The sequence below is a fragment of the Perca fluviatilis genome, chromosome 14, assembly GCF_010015445.1.
Source record: "Perca fluviatilis chromosome 14, GENO_Pfluv_1.0, whole genome shotgun sequence".
NCBI classification, from domain to species: domain Eukaryota; kingdom Metazoa; phylum Chordata; class Actinopteri; order Perciformes; family Percidae; genus Perca; species Perca fluviatilis.
This window is the reverse complement of record NC_053125.1, coordinates 19,173,640-19,193,939: the sequence shown is the minus strand read 5'-3', so window position 1 is coordinate 19,193,939 and position 20,300 is coordinate 19,173,640. Positions and strand designations below refer to the sequence as shown.

General features: G+C 41.4%; 1 protein-coding gene across 2 annotated transcripts in view; it reads left to right on the top strand.

Moving 5' to 3' along the window:
• Window positions 1-8,148: 8,148 nt before the first annotated feature.
• Window positions 8,149-20,300, top strand: part of gal3st3 (galactose-3-O-sulfotransferase 3) — a 30,760-nt gene continuing 18,608 nt past the window's right edge. The window contains exon 1 of one of the 2 annotated variants that reach the window (XM_039823233.1): window positions 8,149-8,504. The gene's annotated coding sequence lies outside the window, so the exon portion shown is untranslated. The remainder of the gene's footprint in view (window positions 8,505-20,300) is intronic. The other variant, XM_039823232.1, reaches the window with a different exon arrangement.

Here is a 20,300-nt window from a genome sequence, read left to right as displayed (position 1 = left end):
GAGTATAGAAACACTTTACTATTTGCTTTGGCCTATTTCTAATATAATGAATGATGAGGGATTCTGCAAGTGTATGTGCACATAGGAACAGTGGAGAAACAGCTATGTTTTTTTTTATCAGGGTCAGATGAGGAGGAGGAGGGGATTATCTGGACCAGAAGATTGTAGCGTACAGATAAACCACCCTGAAGATTCTAAGCAGTAATAGGGATGTGGTGGCCTCCAATTCAATTTTATAATGTGTATAGATTATTGTTATTAAGTCGATCTGCAGATTAAGCTCTGCGTTCCATATGGGAGAGATCAAAACTAAGCTGATGACTGCTTTACAGAGGAGACCAGCATGTGTGTGCTTGTGTGTGTGTGTGTGTGTGTGTGTGTATGTGTGTGTTATCTATACATCCCTACCATATCTCTTTTTCATCCTCCTTGATAGCAGAGATAAGCCACAGGAGGTAGCAGATAACCGTGATGTGGCCTAACAATCTGGGTTGCAAGTCCAAAATAAAAGCTTCTAAAATCGAACCTCCTCGAACTAAATCTGGGATGATGAGTTCAGAGAGTGACACACATTTAGCTGCTGTGCATGTGTGTTCCTCTACAGAGGCTGTTGATCCAGAAACGTGTCCGTTCAAATCAAGGGCAACTGGACTCGGTAAAGCTTTGAAGATGTTTCGTCTGTCATCTGAGAGACTTCTTCAGTTCTGACTGAACAGTAGGGAAACACAGCTATTTAACCTCTGTTGGGATGTTGTTAAGATAATAAATATCACTTTGTGCGTTAGTGCTCCTGGCTGTTGTTACGACAGTCATTATGGTTGTTAGACACCCGAACCCAGTGGTCTGAAAGACCACCATTGGCATTCTCACATACAATGATACCCTTTTTTGTCTTTTTCCAGGAAAATAAACAAACGCTCACATTTGGCCTCATGTAAAGCTCAGGATAAAGGCCTCATGTGTCACACCAGGATAGAGAAACCTGTATCCGAGTGTGTCACAACCGGATTGAGAGACCGCCGCTTAACAAGGGAGGAGGTCTGCAACACTACTTATTCCTTAATTATAATACTGTCCTTTCTTCTCTTTCCAGGAAACTAAACAAACGCTCACATTTGGCCTTATGTGAAAATGCCAACGATGGTCGTTCAGACTTGGCCTCGACTTTCTCCAATGACCATAACAGCTGTTGTTACAACAGCCAGGAGCACTGACGAACAAAGCGGCATCGATCATCTTGACAACGACCCCGCAGAGGTTAAATAGCTGAGTTTCCCTACCGTTCATTCAGAACTGAAGTCGTCTCTCGGATAAGAGACAAAATGTCTTCGAAAGCACGTTTAACCAACTCCAGTTGCCCTTGATTTGAACCCTTTGTTGGATAACTATGACCTGGATGACTGAGAACCTTCACAGACGTGTCCGTTGTTGCGTCAAAACAACACCAAGAGGCCGCTGTTTTACACAGAAGACAGCAGAGTGGCAGCTCAGTTAGAACACAGCTTCTTCTGTTTGTGGTGGCTCATTGGCTTTGACCTTTGACCCATGCTCAGTAATATGACCACAGGCTTTGAGAGGGCTGAGACAGTGTGCACCAGGCTCAAAACACTACCTTGTGTGTGCGTTTTGCTCTCCCTCTGACACACATCGTCCACACAGCAGCAGCAAATTTATTCTGTACATGGTAAACTGTCTAAAACCTTTGCCCTTATGTTGATCCTTGGCGCTGAGCTCTCCGTTCAAAGGAGTGGAGGGAGAGCTGCGGTGACACCTGAGCCCAGGGGAGGGGGATTTCACTAACACACACACACACACACACACACACACACACACACACACACACACACACACACACACACAAGAGACCACAGAGCAGAGTGAAACCGAATCACTACACGAACATTGTCCACAGCAGATTCAGAGAGAGAAAAGAAAGGAGGAAAGTAGGGATGGAGGGAGAAAGAGGAAGAAAGAGGAGAAGCCCAAAGGAAGAAGATGAGCAAAGAGAAGAAGTTTTTTTTTTTTTTTTAGTGTTGGTAGTGTGTGTGTGTTTTTTTTGTGTTTGTTTTTTTGTGTGTTTGTGTGGGGGGGGTGTTGTTTGTGTGGGGTTTTTTGTGTTTTTGGGGGGGGGGGGCAGCGCGCTGACAGGACGTGTTGACAGCTCTGTTTGGAACAGTAGAGGTTTTATCTGAACTAAATGAGGCACTATCCCCGCCCTCCTCCCCCTCCACACTATTAGCACTGACCTGGACTCTTTTATTTTTCTTATTTAAAACTTGAAGAAGGTGAAGCAGCTCTTGTTTCAGCTACTAATGCAAGGAAGCAAAGCGAGCAAAACTTTGTTTTTAGAGCGGGGAAGAAATATCCTTCACACAGATGCAAAAAGGAGTGAAATGCATAGCTATAGCCAACGCAGAGACCCAACAGGTGTATCATGAACAAATGTGTTCTTCAACAGCTTCACCAACTTTTGCTTTAACCCTCAGTGTAACCACAGATGACCTACTGTATTAAATGATATTATATTAGATAAGCAGGTCAAAGAATTAGGCCACATGGTGCTTTGTGGACTTTGTAATCAATTATAAGACCTGTGATTGAAAATGAATTTAGGACAGTAGTTTAAAATCCCCAATTATTACCATTCCAGTAGCTCCATAGCAGCTACTAAGTGGACCTTGTAGTGTCGTTTAATGAATCACTGTATCCAAGGTCTTGAATGAACTTTGACCCTCAGCCAACAGAGAGAGGGAGAGGTCCTCAAAGTGTTCAGAACATTTTTAATTTGAACATTCTATGACAACTGGGCAAACTGTCTGCTGAGGAAGATCGTGTAATATGATCAAAAGCTCCAGAATAGCTACTAAAGCCAATGCAGAGATCCAATGTGGTGAGGTGTATAATCATACAAAACAAATTCCACAATGTATGACAGGTAATATCAGATGTTGCACATTATAGTTTTTAATTTGTTTCTGATTTCTATACTTGATGTTGTCCTTGAGAGATTTGCATGTCAAATTCATTAGGGAATTTTGCACTCCAACTGAGATTTACATCACAAATTAAATTTGCATTGTTCTTCTTCAGGGACCTTTGTGAATCAATATGACTCAATAATTTTGTTGTTAATACATTTGGTAAGTAAAACATAGTCAAAACAACAACAACAACAACAACAACAACAGAGTTTTCAAGAGTATCACTGCTTTCAGGTTAAAACTTCATATCTCTACCTTGAAATTGAGTTTTGTTGTTTTTAGTTGGCTGTGCAGCTTTGAGTTTATCCAAAAGTTTTATAAGCCCTAATTAGCTATATTTTAACTTTGTCGAACCATAAAAGATCCATGAAGAATGTCAAAACATGAAAGCACAAAAGTTTCTTTTTTAAGAATATCCAAAAAAAGTCCAAGTAGTATATGAAATAAAATTCTATTTAATAACATGTCTTTGCTGGAGCCTGATAGATTGCAGTGGTGGCAATGGAATTCAGGGATAAAAATAGTTATAAATACATAGTTTGCACTGATGTTCAGTGTTCCTCACAACAAATGAATAGCTTGGCTGATCCCAAAGGGAATCAAACCATTTACACTGGCCTTGCTTTACCGCATACAACCTCATGACGCTGAATTATTCAGCTCCTGAGAGGAGGGGCGTGGGGCCTGTTAGGGTGTGACAGACCCTGCAGAGGTCAGAGTAATGTCACAGCCCAGCCGGAGTGCTCTCCATGTCGCTGATTGCACCCTGACAGGTCAATTGGAAGATGAAGCCAAGCGTGTCCGGAGGACGGCGTCTAGCAGCGGAGCCCCTCGCCTACTGCAGGCATACGGGGAGCAGGGGCCATGTTTGTAAAAATTCATGGTCTGTGACTTTGTCCTGGTTTCACTTCTTTTTCCGAACTTTAGACGAAACACAGAAGACAGGTCTGTAGCATTCATTCAATGGAAAAATTATGGACATTCGCTTTGGCTTTGGCAGAAACTGAATAAGCTATTTTGTCAATTACAGAGTGCAAGAAGCTTTCAAATCAAAATCCTGAGTATCTGCTATGATCAAGTGAAAGCCAAATGATAATAAAATACATGTAAAAAAGAGTGAAACTCCTCTTGCGGATAGCTCATAGAAGTAAATGCACTTCAGGATAAAAGTAGCCTTAACAAATTCTTGATGGTGTGCAGTCGATTCTACATTTTCCCTCATGTCATTTTTGCCTGATTCCTGTATGGATGAAGTCAATAAAAGTAATTATAGGGTGTTATAGCTACAGTGAACACATGAGATTTGCTAAGAAAACAAAATCTAATTTAGAAACACCTCTCCTTGCATTTTCCAATTAAATCATCTGCAGGCCATGAAAAAAGGCGGGAGAGGAAACAAAACCATCCATCCAACCAATCCAGTCCATTCAGCACAGTGGTGTCATGCATTACTGCTCACCCACAAACCAGCCTAAAAATAATGAATTATAATGCCACTGAGGTGTTTAACAAGCTTTGGACAAACTCTACAGCTCATCACAGAGAGGATCAATAGGAAGAAGAGACAACATTAAGATAAGATAAGATAAGATAAGATAAGATAAGATAAGATAAGATAAGCCTTTATTGTCTCCTATAGGATAAATTTGTCTTGGGCAGTTGAGGGAACAAGAAATGGCGGCGCATCGCACATAAACACATACAGTAAACATACATAAAACATAAGCACACATTATCTCATCCAAATGCGTTCAATAAACATCCAATAAACTTCACACAAGACCCCCTACCTTCCCCTACACTCACAGAAGAAAGAGAAAGAACCCACAGCACATCCTCCCCCTCATATTGCACTTAATTCTACCCATATTGCACATTTCCCATTAAATCATGCTGTGATCAATAACTTACGTACTGCATAATGCCCAAATGCACTACTGCACAATACCGTATCAAATTAAAAATATTGCACCAGTACCCTACCAGATATTGCACATTCTACAACCACAAATATTACCTATGCTTAAACTCAGCACATTCAAGCCCCCTCATCCAACACACACACACACACACACCCACACACACACACACACACACACACACACACACACACACACACACACACACACACACACACACACACATCTTATCTCTTATTATTCAGTAGTTTGATTGAACTACTACAATGCCTAATCAAAGTCTCCCGTTCCTCCCTGGAAAATTGACCCATATGGAGGACGCAATATGCTGCACTGTAGCTACCAAACACAATACCTCATTTAATCAGTATGCCCCAGAATATACTCAAAACAATCTGTCTGTCATGATCCAGCAGGGATTCGTAGCCTTGTTAAAAAAACAACTATTACAGAGCGACACAAAGATAACATCAAAAAGTAGTGGGATTTAAAAACCAGATAGCACAATAAGGTCACCAGCTATAAATTGTCTTTTAAGTAGGCTACCAGTGACTCATTAAAAGTCTGTACTGGAACTGTGTAAGAAAACTACAATAATAAAATGAGCAAGTCTTTTAAAACTTGTTATTGAGTTGCAGCAACTTATTATGACTAACTTTAGAAATGATATACAGAAAAGCTTACAAATAGGGTCAAATGAACCTATACAGTATAGTCAATATAAATGTAGATGAGTAATACTACAGAATATAGAGAAAAATACAATGGATTTAGGTGGCCTGCAGTGTGCACAGACACATTTTGGGTGTGTGAGCATCAAGAAATTACCAAAGTGCCGTCCCCAGGACATCCTTCCTTTTGTATCTGCCCTAAAATGTTATGGAGTGCCATGGGGAAACAGTCTTGAGGCGCACCCAGTCATTAAATGGTTTGTTGATTTTCCTGTGAGAAGATTAGTGTCCAAGATCTATACTAAACTGATGCAAGCGTCCATAGCAGAGCTCCCAATGGCAAGGAAATGGGAGCAAGAGCTGAGCTCTGAGGGGAATGCAATTAACTGGGAGACAGTTTAGGACATTTCCCACTGTTCCAAGAACCCAAATCACCAGCAGATCCACTTCAACATATGTCATAGGACTTATTGGACTCCTCAGAAGAGATACGTCTCTAAAGCCATTCCTTCTCCCTATTGCACGTTCTGCCAACCTGAACAAACTGGAACTTTCCTGCACATGGTCTGGGAATGTGAACAGGTGCACGAGTTCTGGGAAAAAACAACGTCAATAATATCTAATGTGATAGGATGTATAATTCCTACTGACCCAATTGTTTTGTTACTTAATGACGACTCTAAATTACACCTGGGAGACAGAGGAAAATTTGGCTAGCCGGCTTAACTGCAACCAAGAAAATGATAGCTCGACGCTGCCCCACCCCTCACTCGCTTTGTATAAAACAGTGGTTGGCGTATTTTCTGGACATAGTTATGCTTGAGCTCACTACAGCAAGGATTAACAAAGCAAAATCATTGACTATTGACCTATGGAAAAGCGCAGCAGCACAAGTATCAGACCTAATGACCTCAGCGTCACAAGGAATAGAGGAGAGCGAATAGGCAAGGTATGATTCCCTTTTGTATTGTTTTCCTCGGGACCGCAGAGGGTGGGGGGTGGGAGACGGTTTTGTTCTTGTTCAATTTGTGTTTATCTGTTCTGTATGTTCGTTGAAAAAAAAAAAAAGACTATAAAAAAATGTATCTTAAAAAAAGAAATTACCAAATATTCAATGCTGCAGCAGGAGAAGCAGACGCACACAAACACTGGATCCTACATTTCCCATAATACAACTAAATGCATCTTTCAAGGGTCATCAAAGGTTATTTTCTCAGCCTTTAAAAAAGATTCAACTGTTTTCACAAGGCTGAACTCCCCAGAAAAAAGTGTATGAGAAAAAACAGTATTGTTTGTTGTTTGTTGCCTTAATGTCAAGGCCACACCCCCATCCTCCACCTTGCCCCCTCCTCCTCAATAGCTACAGACACAGAAATGGCACATCCTAAGGAAAGCTCATTGTGGGACTGGCTCTAGTGGCTGTAATTCTGCACCAAGACTGAATTTTGGGAAAGATACTTCAGATACAGTATTAGGGGATCACTAAGGCCTATATAAAAGCATCCAAAGAGCACCATGTCATGGGACCTTTCAGCGTTTTTGAAGGCAATGTCGTCATGACGATAGGGGGCATGTGTTATGCTGGAAGGCAGTAACAAACCAATTTGGAGGACTTGTGGGTTTTCACAGGCTGTGAGTACTCCCAAAAATAAATAATCTTATCCTCACAATTTCTTTTTTATCAGTTTTAGAGGATAACAATCCAGAAACACTTGGAGCAGGAAACAGTTTGTAGGAACAGAGACAAAAGCTTGCAATTATAACAATCAGTATCCTCAGTAATTACAATAACATTCTCTGTGAGGAGAAGGTTTAACATAATGCATGAGGGGGGGCCCATTCATGGTTTTGCCTCGGGCCCACTAATCACTAAATGAGCCCCTGGCCTGCTGTAAATTTACATATCAGTCAGCTATCAACTTCCAGTTCAGATTCAAATGAACTTTATTTGCATGACAGATGCTTTCGTATTGAAGCTACATACAGTAGCAAGACACATGTAGCTCACAATAAAGACACAAGCAGTATTAAAGCCTTCAATTCCATTCAATTCAAAGGGCTTTATTGACATGGGAAACAGAAGGTTAGTGTGAAATAAAAAAATAAATAAGGTACACACAATAATCTAGATCTACAAAAAAAAGATCTACTAGAATAAAGTGTAAACAGAGAACATTAAGCGTTCACATTGAGCCTTCACTCACTGTGAGTCATTATAGGAATAACTTATCAGGAGATCACCTGGATCACAGTTAGTCAGGCAAATATTATAGAAATAGAACACAGTTATATTATCAGAATCCGTTAGTATGTGCGTGTGTGTGCATTGTAAAACCATATTGCTATGTGCGTGCGCAAGCCCAGTAGTAGGCTACTCATCCCCGCATCACAGGCACAAACGCGCGCGCATTGGCTGGAGAGAAAACGAGAGAGATAGAGATTGAGAGAGGGAGAGAAAGAGAGAGAGAGAGAGAGAGGGAGAGAAAGAGAGAGAGAGAGAGAGAGAGAGAGAGAGAGAGAGGGAGAGAGGGAGAGAAAGAGAGAGAGAAAGAGAGAGAGAGAGAGAGAGAGAGAGAGAGAGAGAGAGAGAGAGAGAGAGAGAGAAAGGCGACAGTCTCCCGTTTTGTTGCACGAGGAGTCGCGAGGAGCCTCTGATGACAGACAGACAGCAGATCTGCTGCCTCGCTGACTGCGACACCTGAACAATCACCAAACAGATGAAGGGGAGCCAGCTGTAGGCGAGGAGGAGGAGAATCAGAGGCTTTCCTGAAGAAAAAAAATAAAGAAAATAAATAAGAAGAAGAAAGGAAGAAGAAGAAGAAGAAGAGGAGGAAAGCGGGGGCAGACAGCAGTCAGCCGGCTGGCCGGGACACGGAGCCCGTGCAGGGGGAGAAATCACCGTCACATCACATCACAGCTCCGAGATGACAAAGGTGGGTGACGGTGTGTTCCCATTGTGTAATATCAGCATCCCTGTCCTACATGGCACCTCTAATCCCCACAGTAGAGTTGTAGTAGACATGTCTGATGTGGAAAAAACGGGGCCGGTGTGCAACATTTTGAGGCGTTTATGTTTGTTTCTGTTGTGCCGGTGCTCCGCTTTCTTCCTCCGTCAAATACGCACCGACGAGCCGCGTTTCAATAAAAGCGGATTATGAATGAACCGATGACACTTTGTCTTCAGGAAAATGTATTCACCGCCAGACATGTGTGCCATTTGGAGATGTGCGGCGGAGTGATTTAGTTCAGCACGTCCCCAAAATCTAATCTGATCTGGCCCACATTTAGCGGTGTGAGACCTCTTGAGGAGATTTTTATGTTGTTTATGTCCCGTTACAAGCGTCGCGTGTGTGCTGAGAAGGATGATGAGGGAAGAGGGGCAGGGGGTATTTATCGTGATCGTCTCATTGAGCGCCTGAGGCTTGTCTAAATGATTAATTTCGCCTGTTCAGTCAGATTATGTGTGTGAACACCTATGCCGGCAAATTAATTAAACTGCACGTAAAGATTAACCGCGCAGGATTATCAGCGTGAACCCTTTTTGTGCACCCGGAGGAGGGGGTCAACAATTAATGCTGTATTGGATGTAGTGGTCCTAATTGTTGCATGCTGTTTGTTCAATATTTTCCATAACGCATATTTGATTCCTCTCCATTAGTTGATTGGTTTTCTGTTGTCTGCAATTTTTTTCTCCATCTGCCCTGTTTGGTGTTACCATCAATTTGATAGTTTGTCAATATGTCCAGGCTTGTATTTGCAGCAGATGACAGGATGAAACTGGCAGCATTTTAGTTATTGATAATGAAGAGCTACAAAACCAATGCAGGGAGATACAGTAGGCTACGTGGTTTGACAGGATTCAACAGAGTTTGATCAACTCTGGATTGAGCATAATGCTGACAAAATAAGGCAAAAGAATAGATTTGACAAACGTCAGAAAATTATGGACAACAGTCAAGTCTTATTTACATAGCACAAAATCTGCATCTGCATTTTGCAGTTTGAATAAAGAGTAAGTCAACTAAAACATCCTTTAAGCAGAGGAAGGGTCCTGCTTCCAGCACAGACAGACAACACAACATATGTCATAGTCATTTATCAAGCTTCCAGCTTCTCAAATGTGAGAGAATTTGCTCCTTTTCTTTGTTTGATTGAGCATCATCTGGTTTTTTTTCATCTGTTAGTTGGACAAAAAAAGCAATTTGAAGACATCGGAAACCCGTGATGGCTCTTTTTATTATTATTAAACAAACCATCAGAAGGCACACACATCCATTCATAAATTCTTTGCAGGTGCTGGGTACACTGACGTATCTCGTTCCAAGTTATTATTTTGTGGTCATGACGATGTTTTGACCACAGATGGGGTGGACCTGATTACTTTTCGAAATTAATCATTAGATGTAGCTCTATTTGAGCATAATCTGGATGAAGGACAAATGTACTCTATTCCCGCTACTGTCCTGTCTTTCTGTCTATCTGTTTCCTTTCTTTGTGTCTGTCCCTCTCCTCCTCTGTGTCTTCAGGAAGTAGGTTAGGAGAAGGGAGGGGAGGTGACTTAATAAACCCTTTTGCGGCAGGTCATTTACAAGCACAGACCTGAAAAGGTTCCTTTTTTTCCCTGGCCATGTACACAAGAAAGGCACAAGACCGAATGATGAATGTGTGCTCTGTTTGGAGAATAGCAATGCAGGGAATAACAATGGAGGCGGGTGGGGGGGGGCGCACACACACACACACACACACACACACATACATACACAAAGTGTCTTGAAAAAAGTCAATATGATAAAGTGTGTTGTGCTAAGATATACTGAATCGTTGTGTTAAACCTCATCAGAAGAGTCTTTTCAGACTGAGGGCGCCCTTTAAAGGGAGAAGCTCTGGGAAAGGAGTTTTATTTATACAATATCAGACTATAATATACAGCTCTGTGGCTACTTGCAGCACAGTACAATGTCCCTGAATATGGTCAGGCCCTGAGCCAAAAAAGCAGCACTGTTTACAGCTTCCCCGGAAGCAGAAAGACTCAGAAATGTTGGTATGTTACATAAATTCCTCCAATTGCCCTAAGTCACTTAGTTTGCTGAATTTGCCTCGGAACAACCCACAACAACATTTCTCTCATAACCTCTGTTGTACTATAACAGCTAAAAAAGAAAAAGCAAATGATATGACAGTATCACATGTACAGAACGAAACAGAAAACATTGGCACCTCCAGCAAAGCCATGATACGCACAAATACAAAAACAAACAAGAATTGCACCTCTGCTGTCACACTCCACTCCTTCTGGGGTTCACCACTTATTGAATTTGACGTATCCTGTCCCACATTTACCCTCTGTAGAAGCTCCCCTATGTCTCCTTTTTTTTTTTTTTTTTACTGGTCAAATGGTTTCCAGATTTTCTCATACACCCCCAATTAGTTTTTTATATACATGTTAATCTCTCCATGGACATACATGGTGCCATGTTCTTGATCCAAGCACCGATTGTAGGTGAGAGCTGTAGTCCTTTTGCCTGTACAATAGCAAAATCAATACATTTGCAGATTTAGATTTGTTGGATACAGGTGCAGCAATATCATCTTACGGTCAAGTGTAATGTTCACAGACAAGATGGACATGGTTTTATTGATCACCTCCCTCCAGAATGTTTTAATTTGGTCACACTCCTAGACACAGTACATCAATGTTCTTTTTAGCCTCATTGCATTTAAAACAAAGGTCAGGTATATTACTGTTATATTTATTTAATTTGACAGGAGTTGTGTATGCCTGCATCTGTCAATTATATTGGAGTAGTTTTAAGTTAGTGTTTGCTGTTTGTTTCTGGGATGCGTCACAGGTCTCCTTCCAATCACTTTTCCGAAATGTCGAAATTAGTATTAGTATTAGCAATTCTTTTTGTGAAATAATAAATCATAGTTGCACCAGAATCAGAGTCTGGTAATTCACCATGACACGTTATTTAATCTTTCTAACTAAGATGACATTCTTACTATGATGACGAGAAATGACAATAGGCAAAACCCCACCTGATGGTGATTTTGGGAGAAGAAGAGCAACAGAAAACACAACAGTAGCAGAAAAGCTTTAAATGAAAGGAACAGTCAAGTACTGCAGAGCTCAGACTCTCAGTCATGAGAACTTGCTCTCAGAAAAAACAACGAACACCAGCAAGCAGAAAGTCATAAAAGAGCTCAGATAAAGAATAGCGTCTTTCTTCTTCTCTGTATAGTGCTGTAAAGGTGCACACGTTTGGGGGGTGCAGGAGGATCAGCAGGTCTTCTTGATGTGTATTACTGGAGGTTGTGACTGGTGTTTAAGATGGACCTGAGTGATTAGAGCGCTTGTGATTAAACATTTACTTGCGGGCATCTCAGCTCGCCTCAGAGAACTGAGTGTGTGTGTGTGTGTGTGTGTGTGTGCTTGCATTTATTTATGGATGCGAGCCCAAGCTAGATGAATGCTCCATGTTAACAAACCTCTTGGTTTGACCCCGGCTATCCTGCACACACACACACACACACACACACACACACACACACACACACACACACACACACACACACACACACACACACACACACACACACACACACACAAACACACACAAATGCATGCACACACGCCATCCACTTGATCCCCTGTTGGGTTCATGCTGGCTCCTGCTCCTTGCAGAAGCATAAAAGCACACACGCAAACAAACATTAAACTCTGGCCAACTTTCAACCACTTGGATGCATTAGTGCAAAGGTGCATTTTGTCTCATTGTGGCTTGGGACCAAATTGATTTTGCAGGCGTGCTCGTGCATGCACATACAAAAATGCTACTGTATTTCAGATTAGAGGGTAGATGAGGGGTAATGCATATATAGAGGGAGTGTGTGAGGTTGTAAAGTCCCTCTCATCCCCTCTTGCTGTCACCAATCGATCCCCCGGAGAGCCCATCAGCCTCCAGCTGAATAAGAGACATCAGCCAGACTTGTTCTCAAATGTTAATGAGGAGGCACAGGCTTAAAATTTTTTTTCAAACAATGACAATTTATTCTAAAAGGGTCTTTATCCCTGGTCAAAAATTAAAAAGGCTTTTATTGTGATGGCACTTGTTAGCCGTGGATCTGACTGTGGCCTCTGGTGCCAGATGAAGACAGATGGACGAGGGTTTTGTCAGGGTCTGGGCCCGGCTCCAGGAAGCTGCCCTTGGTGGGAAGGTTTTCATCTACTCGTAGATGTCCGACAGCTAGATTCCAGCAGACCCTGGATTAAAATGGACTGGGAAGGAAGATTATGGGAGCAAAGTCCTGTATCTGGATGGCCCTGCTGTTCCACACAACATGAAATGCATTATTTATTAGTAATACTGAGAGCATCTCAGTTTGGTGGTTGTTGTTAGGGTTGGACAAACTTCTCTGTGGCAGAATCCTCTCTAGTTCACCACTCAGACAAAATCCAAAGTTTGACCCTGACTTTTTTTTTTAAAGGGTTAAGATGACCACATCAACTAGGCAAGCTAGGAAGATCATGATTTAATCGAAATCCCTGCAAAACTTCTAAACGGGCCTCGTAGTGAGATTGACAATATTGAATAAATGTCATTTGTGCCAATCAATTTATGATGATTTATTAATGGTTATACCATTTTTCACATAACTGTTCCTATAATAAGGCACATTAGGGTTAAAGTGAAATAAGAAGGTACAGTTGGTGTATCCTGGTGTTGATCACAGATCTGATTGAAAAAGTTGGTTGTTGTATTTACATTGTGGCGTTGCCCTCCTAGTGGTGCTGTTCTCATGAACCTTGAGGAAACACAAATCCCTCTGAGGAGAGAAAGACAATGCTTATTTACCACAAAGAAAGCCACATCAAACAAAGCTAATTGTCTAGGAGAACAAATGAGACTGGTCAGTAAGGCTATCAACTCCAGGGTCTGCAACAACGAGCCATTCAATACGTTATCTATAGAATCTGTTGCACAAAATAATCTAGAAACCAGATACTCCAAACTGAATATCACTTTTCAGCGCCAGTGTTCCGCGAAGGGCTTCATCAGGAAGATCTGGGTTCGACAAAATGCACAACACCACTGACTTTAAAAAAAAGAAGGGTAGTAAATGATAAGGTACTTTGTCATAGTTGTCTGGTTTTAATAGTGTATTTGTCTGTCTTTGAACTGAGCTTCCTTTTTATTGCAATATTCTACCAGAACATGTTTACATGTTTTTTTTTGGCATTTTTAGTGCCAGCCCCCTTTGGGAAAAGCCCAGTGATTGGTCAGCGTTGTCGGTTCTTCCGCATCTATGCTCACTGCATCTGTGCACTGCCATTGCAGCCAGGGAATGACTGTAATGGCACTTTCTACCTATATATAGTGTAGTTGTGACATCACAACAGTACGGCTTGTTTGAAGGCACCGTTTATGAATTTGGGCTGTGTGTATTTCTCTGTGGATTAAGCATTTTCATACTTTCCCAGTTTTTATATAGCACCTAGACTGGCTTCAAATCTCACTTTTTACAATATGGGACTCTTAAGATTTGTTCATGCAATAAAAGGATTTTACCTCAAAACCTTTGTGTTGTTAATTTTACCAAAAGAGCAATACACCAGAATAGCTTATTTTAAGATACTTGTATTATTTGTTTTATTGTTGTTTTTACACTCCTTTAAGGACTTTAACTTTGATTAAAGGCTGCACAAACATGATTGACTAATGCTTTTGAATTAGATTTTTGTGCTGTTTTCTTTCATTTCCTCAGTTTGCCCCACACACCTTTTCATTATGAAATTATATGTTTGATCTAATAAACAGGAGGAATTTAATGAGTGTGTTGAGCTGCCCAGGCAGGCGAGTAAAAGCCTCCGTTAAGTGCTAAAGGTGTTTCCTCTGAAGAACTTTAAACCCGCTGGGGCAGACAGGAATGTTTTGAACCTGCAGAGTGTGTCTGTCTGTGTGTGTTCCTGGGGCATGCTTACCAGTGTGTATGTGTAAAAGCTTGTGATTGTGAGTTTATGAGGGCTGCTTGGCTCTGTATGTGCACTTGCCATTTATTCACACCAGAGTCTGTGTTAAATGTGTGTGTGTGTGTGTGTGTGTGTGTGTGTGTGTGTGTGTGTGTGTGTGTGTGTGTGTGTGTGTGTGTGTGTGTGTGTGTGTTGGGTGGAGGGGAGGTGCAGAGGGCGCCCTCCCCTGGGGGTTCTAGTCTAGCCCCTTGATTAATCCGTGTTCTGGCTGGAGCGTCTATCAGGCCATTACAAAGAGCCTGGCTGCTTCCTAACAGCACGATCCCAGAGAGCAGAACACATGTACACACACAGAAACATGTGGTTGTACTTCCATCCTTCACCGCTTCAACTTTGACCACTTACCGTACATGTTGCTGGGATGAAGCCTGATATCAGGTGCGTCTCTCACCCGCCACATGTCCCCCCCTTCTCGCTACCTTTGCTACGGGGCTTAGCGCCGCCCAGGACGGTTGTGATTGGTTTAAAGAAATGCAAATGAGCCAAAGTGTTTTTGTTCCTATCCTAGAATAATTAGGCAGTGTAATTAGCCAAACCATACTCCAGGGCTGACACAGCACTGTGGAGTTAGGTCTGGAAATGCGTGACTAACCTAAATTAACTAAGCTAAATTTAAGCTTAACCCTAAAAAAAAAAGTTATACCCTCAAACTGCCCTTCGAAGAGGACTGGCCAAAATGTCTTTTTTTTTCTAAATTAGCCTCCCTTGGTCCTGACAAAGACAGAAGAGCAAGAACACACACACACACACACACACACACACAAAAGCAAACATGGCACAGAATCACAGCAAATACAGGTGTGCAAGTAGTCAAATTTTACACATTGGCCTACCCTCACACTACCTGTACACACAAACACATACACTGCATGCACAAGTACACAGGCTTATACTCATACACAGGCATGGACGTACACATATGTAAATATGCACATAAAAACAGGTCCCAACATGTTCATACCCTCACCTATTCACACACACTCTTATTCTCAAAAACACCATTTCTTTTAATTTTCCTGAAACACTTCAGTATCAGTTTGGCCGACTGACTGCAAAGGATGTTCGAGCGGCATGTGGAATCTGATTACAGTCTTACACAGCTTCCCCCAGCGGCGGGAGGGCGATCGCTGTTACTGCCGCCTCACCTGCCCCGTCTGGCCTCAACCCAATATTCCTTTTCCCCTCTGTGGGTTTGTCTGTCTCTGTGCATAACTGCTCTGTATAATGGTGCTATAAGCTGGCCAAGTGGTTAGGTTCTCCTAATGTTTGATCCCTGAAACAGCCAACGTGTTTTCTGCCAAGGTAGTCTGAGCAAGACTACAGCTTTAAAAGAAAAGGTGCACTTGCATTACAGTATGCACATTTTGTCATTTGGAGACCAGGATGCAATGCGGCCAAAAGATGTGTTGTGTTTTGAGCGTCATGTGCAGCTTTTTCTTGATTTGTGGCTATTTAATGCATTCCTTACACTTTTGCTTGTTTTTTGATAATTTTCTTTTTTGGTTAGCATAGAAAAAGAAACCACCATCCAAACCCTTTATGTACGAAGAATCACTCTTGCTACAGCCACATGCATTCAGCTTTAACATGTGACGAAATATAAAGTCTGCCATGCTAATATGGTTGAACATGCAAAGAATTAAAGTGGAAGACCATAGGAAAAACACAATTTCAATATTTGCCAATATTTGTTTTACTTGGTCATGGTCAGAGCAACATAGCTTTATTTAAACCTCACTGAGTTACTACAAAGCTTTACACTGTTTCCACTGAAGGAGGCGAGCAAATGACTTACATGTAGTCAACTTAAACTTAAATGTTGAAGGCATTTAACCATGATAACAAATGGATAGACTAGAGCTCACCAGTCACAGCAGTAGGTTTTTTTGCTGTCAAACAGGGAAAAGAAACTATGTGGACTGCCACAATTGTTCCACGTCTGGCGTTTCTGCAACTTTCAACGACCTATTTTTCTCTTAGTTCAACACATTTCTCTCTTTTTCTCTTATCTGCAGAGGTGGGGGACGCGAGTCGCCAATTTGAGGACCTGAGACTTGCTTCACTTACATTGATAAATGACTCGACTTGACTTTGACTTGGTATTCAAGACTTGAGACTTGACTTTGACTTGAGACAGATGACTTGAAAGGACTTGACTTAGTCAATGTAATAGCCAGGCCGTATTCTTTTTTAAGGTATTGAGAAATTGCGTTTTGTTTTTTGGAACATCTTTGTGCTATACGCACCATCCTGCCAAGTTGCTAGGCAACCTTCCATTATGCCCCAAAATAGTGAAATTCGGATTTATGGAGTTTGTAGTCGATGCTCGTTGAAAAAAAAGAAAAGCGGTGTGCAAGGATTGCAACTCCAAAGATTACAGACACGAGAACCACAACATCCAACTTCCACCATCATTTCAAGCAACTCAAACAAAGGTACGTGAATATGTCTTTTAGCTAACATTAACATTAACGGTCATTTTTTGTATGACTTGACTTTTGACTTGCTTGACTTATAGCAGGGACTCGACTTGACTTGCTTGATTCTCACCACAGTGACTTGAGACTTGCTTGCGACTAAAAGGTTAAGACTTGAGACTTTCTTGCGACTTTCTTGTGTGACTCCCACCTCTGCTTATCTGTGCGATCAACTGCGCAGGGGCGGGGCACAAAATTCTGGGCCCTGTAGAAAGGCATTTTCTATTCTAGCGTCTTTTTGGGCCCTCCTCACATGAGGGCCCTGGGTACTCAATCCCCTTTTTCCCCCCAGTCCGACCCCCCTGCAACTGCGATCCGAATAGCTGTTTTTCTACCTATTTTGGTGCTTCCTTCACTGTCTTCAGTGATGCAGTGATACATTCAAATATACACTATCTACTACATCACCTCCAGCATGATCTATAACTGTAAATAGAAGCAAAGACAGTTATATTTTCATTGCAGTTTTATATTTTATTTTTATGCAACTCTGTTTGGTCTCAGCTCATTTACTTCAATTCATATGCTCATACATTTTAAGGATCCACAAATAAAACGTGGGTCAGCCATTCATCCTTCGTCCTGCTCCTGGCAAAAAAACAACCTCCTTAACATATTTATCTTGCCTTCCTTTCCTTTTTTTCGTCTATCTCCATTCTCGCCTCTCTCGTCGCTCTACACCAAAGGTTTGCCGCAGGCAGCGTGCCATCTGCTTTTGACATTTTTAGAATTAAGGGAGAACTTGTGAGAACAGCGTGTTTATTATTCCATTGTGGTTAATTATTCAGACTCTGGCTCTTCAGCTCTGTGTTCAGATCGGTCAGCTATCTGGAGGCTTCGCCCTGACACAAAGCACAACTGACACTCTGTGAAGAATTTGCAATTTGGAATCTATCGTTTCAATTCTGTTCTGCTGTGGTCCAGAAGTGACAGTTGGAGCCGACACCAGAATAGTCCAGTTCAGCAGTTTGACTCCTTTGACCTCTCTGCTGCGCTGAATGCCAGAGCTGAGCCCTGAAGCCAGTGCAGCCACATGGGAGTGAGTGACATAGTCACAACAAGCCATCTTGCCTGTGGTATTCATAGCAGAGGGACTGTTTATCAGTGGCGACCGGCCAATAAAGGGTGCACATGCAGTGCACCCTTTATTGGCCCAACACAAAGCGTAATTTAGAGTCAGAAAGCTTAATGGATTATTTTTAACTATTTGAAATGAGCAAATAAATTAGTTTATAAATATATATTTTTACACACTTTAATATGACTTCAAGTGAATTTATACAGTATTAAATTAAACACAAAAATGAATTATCTTTCCTAATGGGCACCATCCCAGCCGTGCAATACACACTTTTGTTTTACTTATTATTACCAGACACAGCTTAAACTACCACAACAAAAACACAACATGTGTGTGCTTTAAAATTTTAAAATACAACCGTTTAAACATTAATGATTGAAAATGAGTTCAGCTCAAACTGGCTTCAACTCTCTCATTCGCTTCTTAAATGTTTTGTCTTTGTCTTTGATACATATTCACTGCCAGTCCTCAGTGAAACACCTCAATTTGCCAGGTCTAATCAAAACTGGACATCCACTCTGCGTATTACTCTCACTAAATACTCCGGACGTTGTCCTAAAACACCTACCGCAATATTATGGTTTATTTGCTTTTAAATTTCCCAATTATCACCGCAGACGCAACCAGAATTAACCAGGGACCTCTCTTCTATTAGTATGATAGACGGGGTGATTAACTTGCCTCAACGATAATCAACAAACTAGACACCCACTTAAGCCCATTTGACCCAATCATAATTGGGTACGAACGAAGATGCCGCCTTCTCAAGCGCTGTCTAATTGCTTGCAGGATTTCCACTATCAGAGCGATGTTATATTGATCCAGCGTGTATTGATCTTGCTTATTGCTGCTTGCATGGGGGTTTATCAGCTCATTAGCCTGTTTTGGTTGTAAATGCAGCAATGTGGTCGTAAAGCAGGCATGGGTTAGGGTTCAGCGTCAGGGGTGATGGCATCTTTTTCCAAGGTCAGGTCTTGTCTATTGAATGTTATTTCCCTGCCATTGCTATGTAACTGCTTTGCAATGTGGTCGATATTGTTTTCCACACATAGCACCTCAACATACCATGAACGCAATCATTTTTGCACAGAAGTACTAATTAAAGTACGGACCTGTTGGTTTCTGCTCCAGGTTTAGTAATTTCAGTCACCTTATGGCTGCTACAGTACCAGCTGTAAATATCCTAACTGTAGGAATCTGATCATCTAAGATAAGCATGCATGTACAGTTGTTAATGTATGTGTTATCTTAACCTTCACTGCTGCTATCGAGGAGGCCTTCAATGATGCTGAGGACTTCAGGTGAAGCAATCATGTCATTAAAAAAAAAAAACTAGGCTACGAAATAGAGAAAAAGAAAGACAGGAGCAAAAAAGAAATTACAATGATTTACAATAGCCAGGAGCGGAACAGCAGCCGGGAGCTATGCATGCAGACTATTGAGATATGATCAGTTTACTGTAATGTTTTCATCCATTTTACTATAAACATTACTGATGCAAATAAAGCTTCAGCAGCATCAGAAAAGTTTAATAACTTATAGAGTTACTATTTAACTGCCTGTATTAAGACCAGTCAGTCAATTTGAAAGTGATAGCAGCTTCTAATCTTGTGTTTCAAGAGTCTAAAGCTTTATTCTGCTATTTCAGACGGGGCTAGCACCTATATATTAGTGTAATACAGAAATCCTTTTTCAGTGTATGGGGCCCAGATGGCTTTCCACTTTTGTAACAATGAAAAATGAACCGAAAGAAATAATGTACTAAATCTTCATGGTGAACGCTTCACACAGAATAGAGGGCTGAAATATGCTGAGAGTTCAGGCTGTGCAGACTTTCCTAACACGTCATTACTGATTTCCCTACAACAGAGATGCATGTGTTTACTTTACTGATTTAGTTATTTGTGCAGGCGTAACAATGGATGTAATAAAAGGGGAACAGGGCCCACTACGGTTGCATCTACGTATATGGAGCCTAGATGTGATCAATAAGTTTGGAAAAATCTATATGTATTTACCACATGGGCAGGCCTGCTGTGATTGATTCTATTTGATGACATTAGTGCATCCTTAATTACTCGGTGTCACTGATCGAGTACTTGCCCTCCATGCCTCTGCATCCATTCTGTAGGTCTTTTAT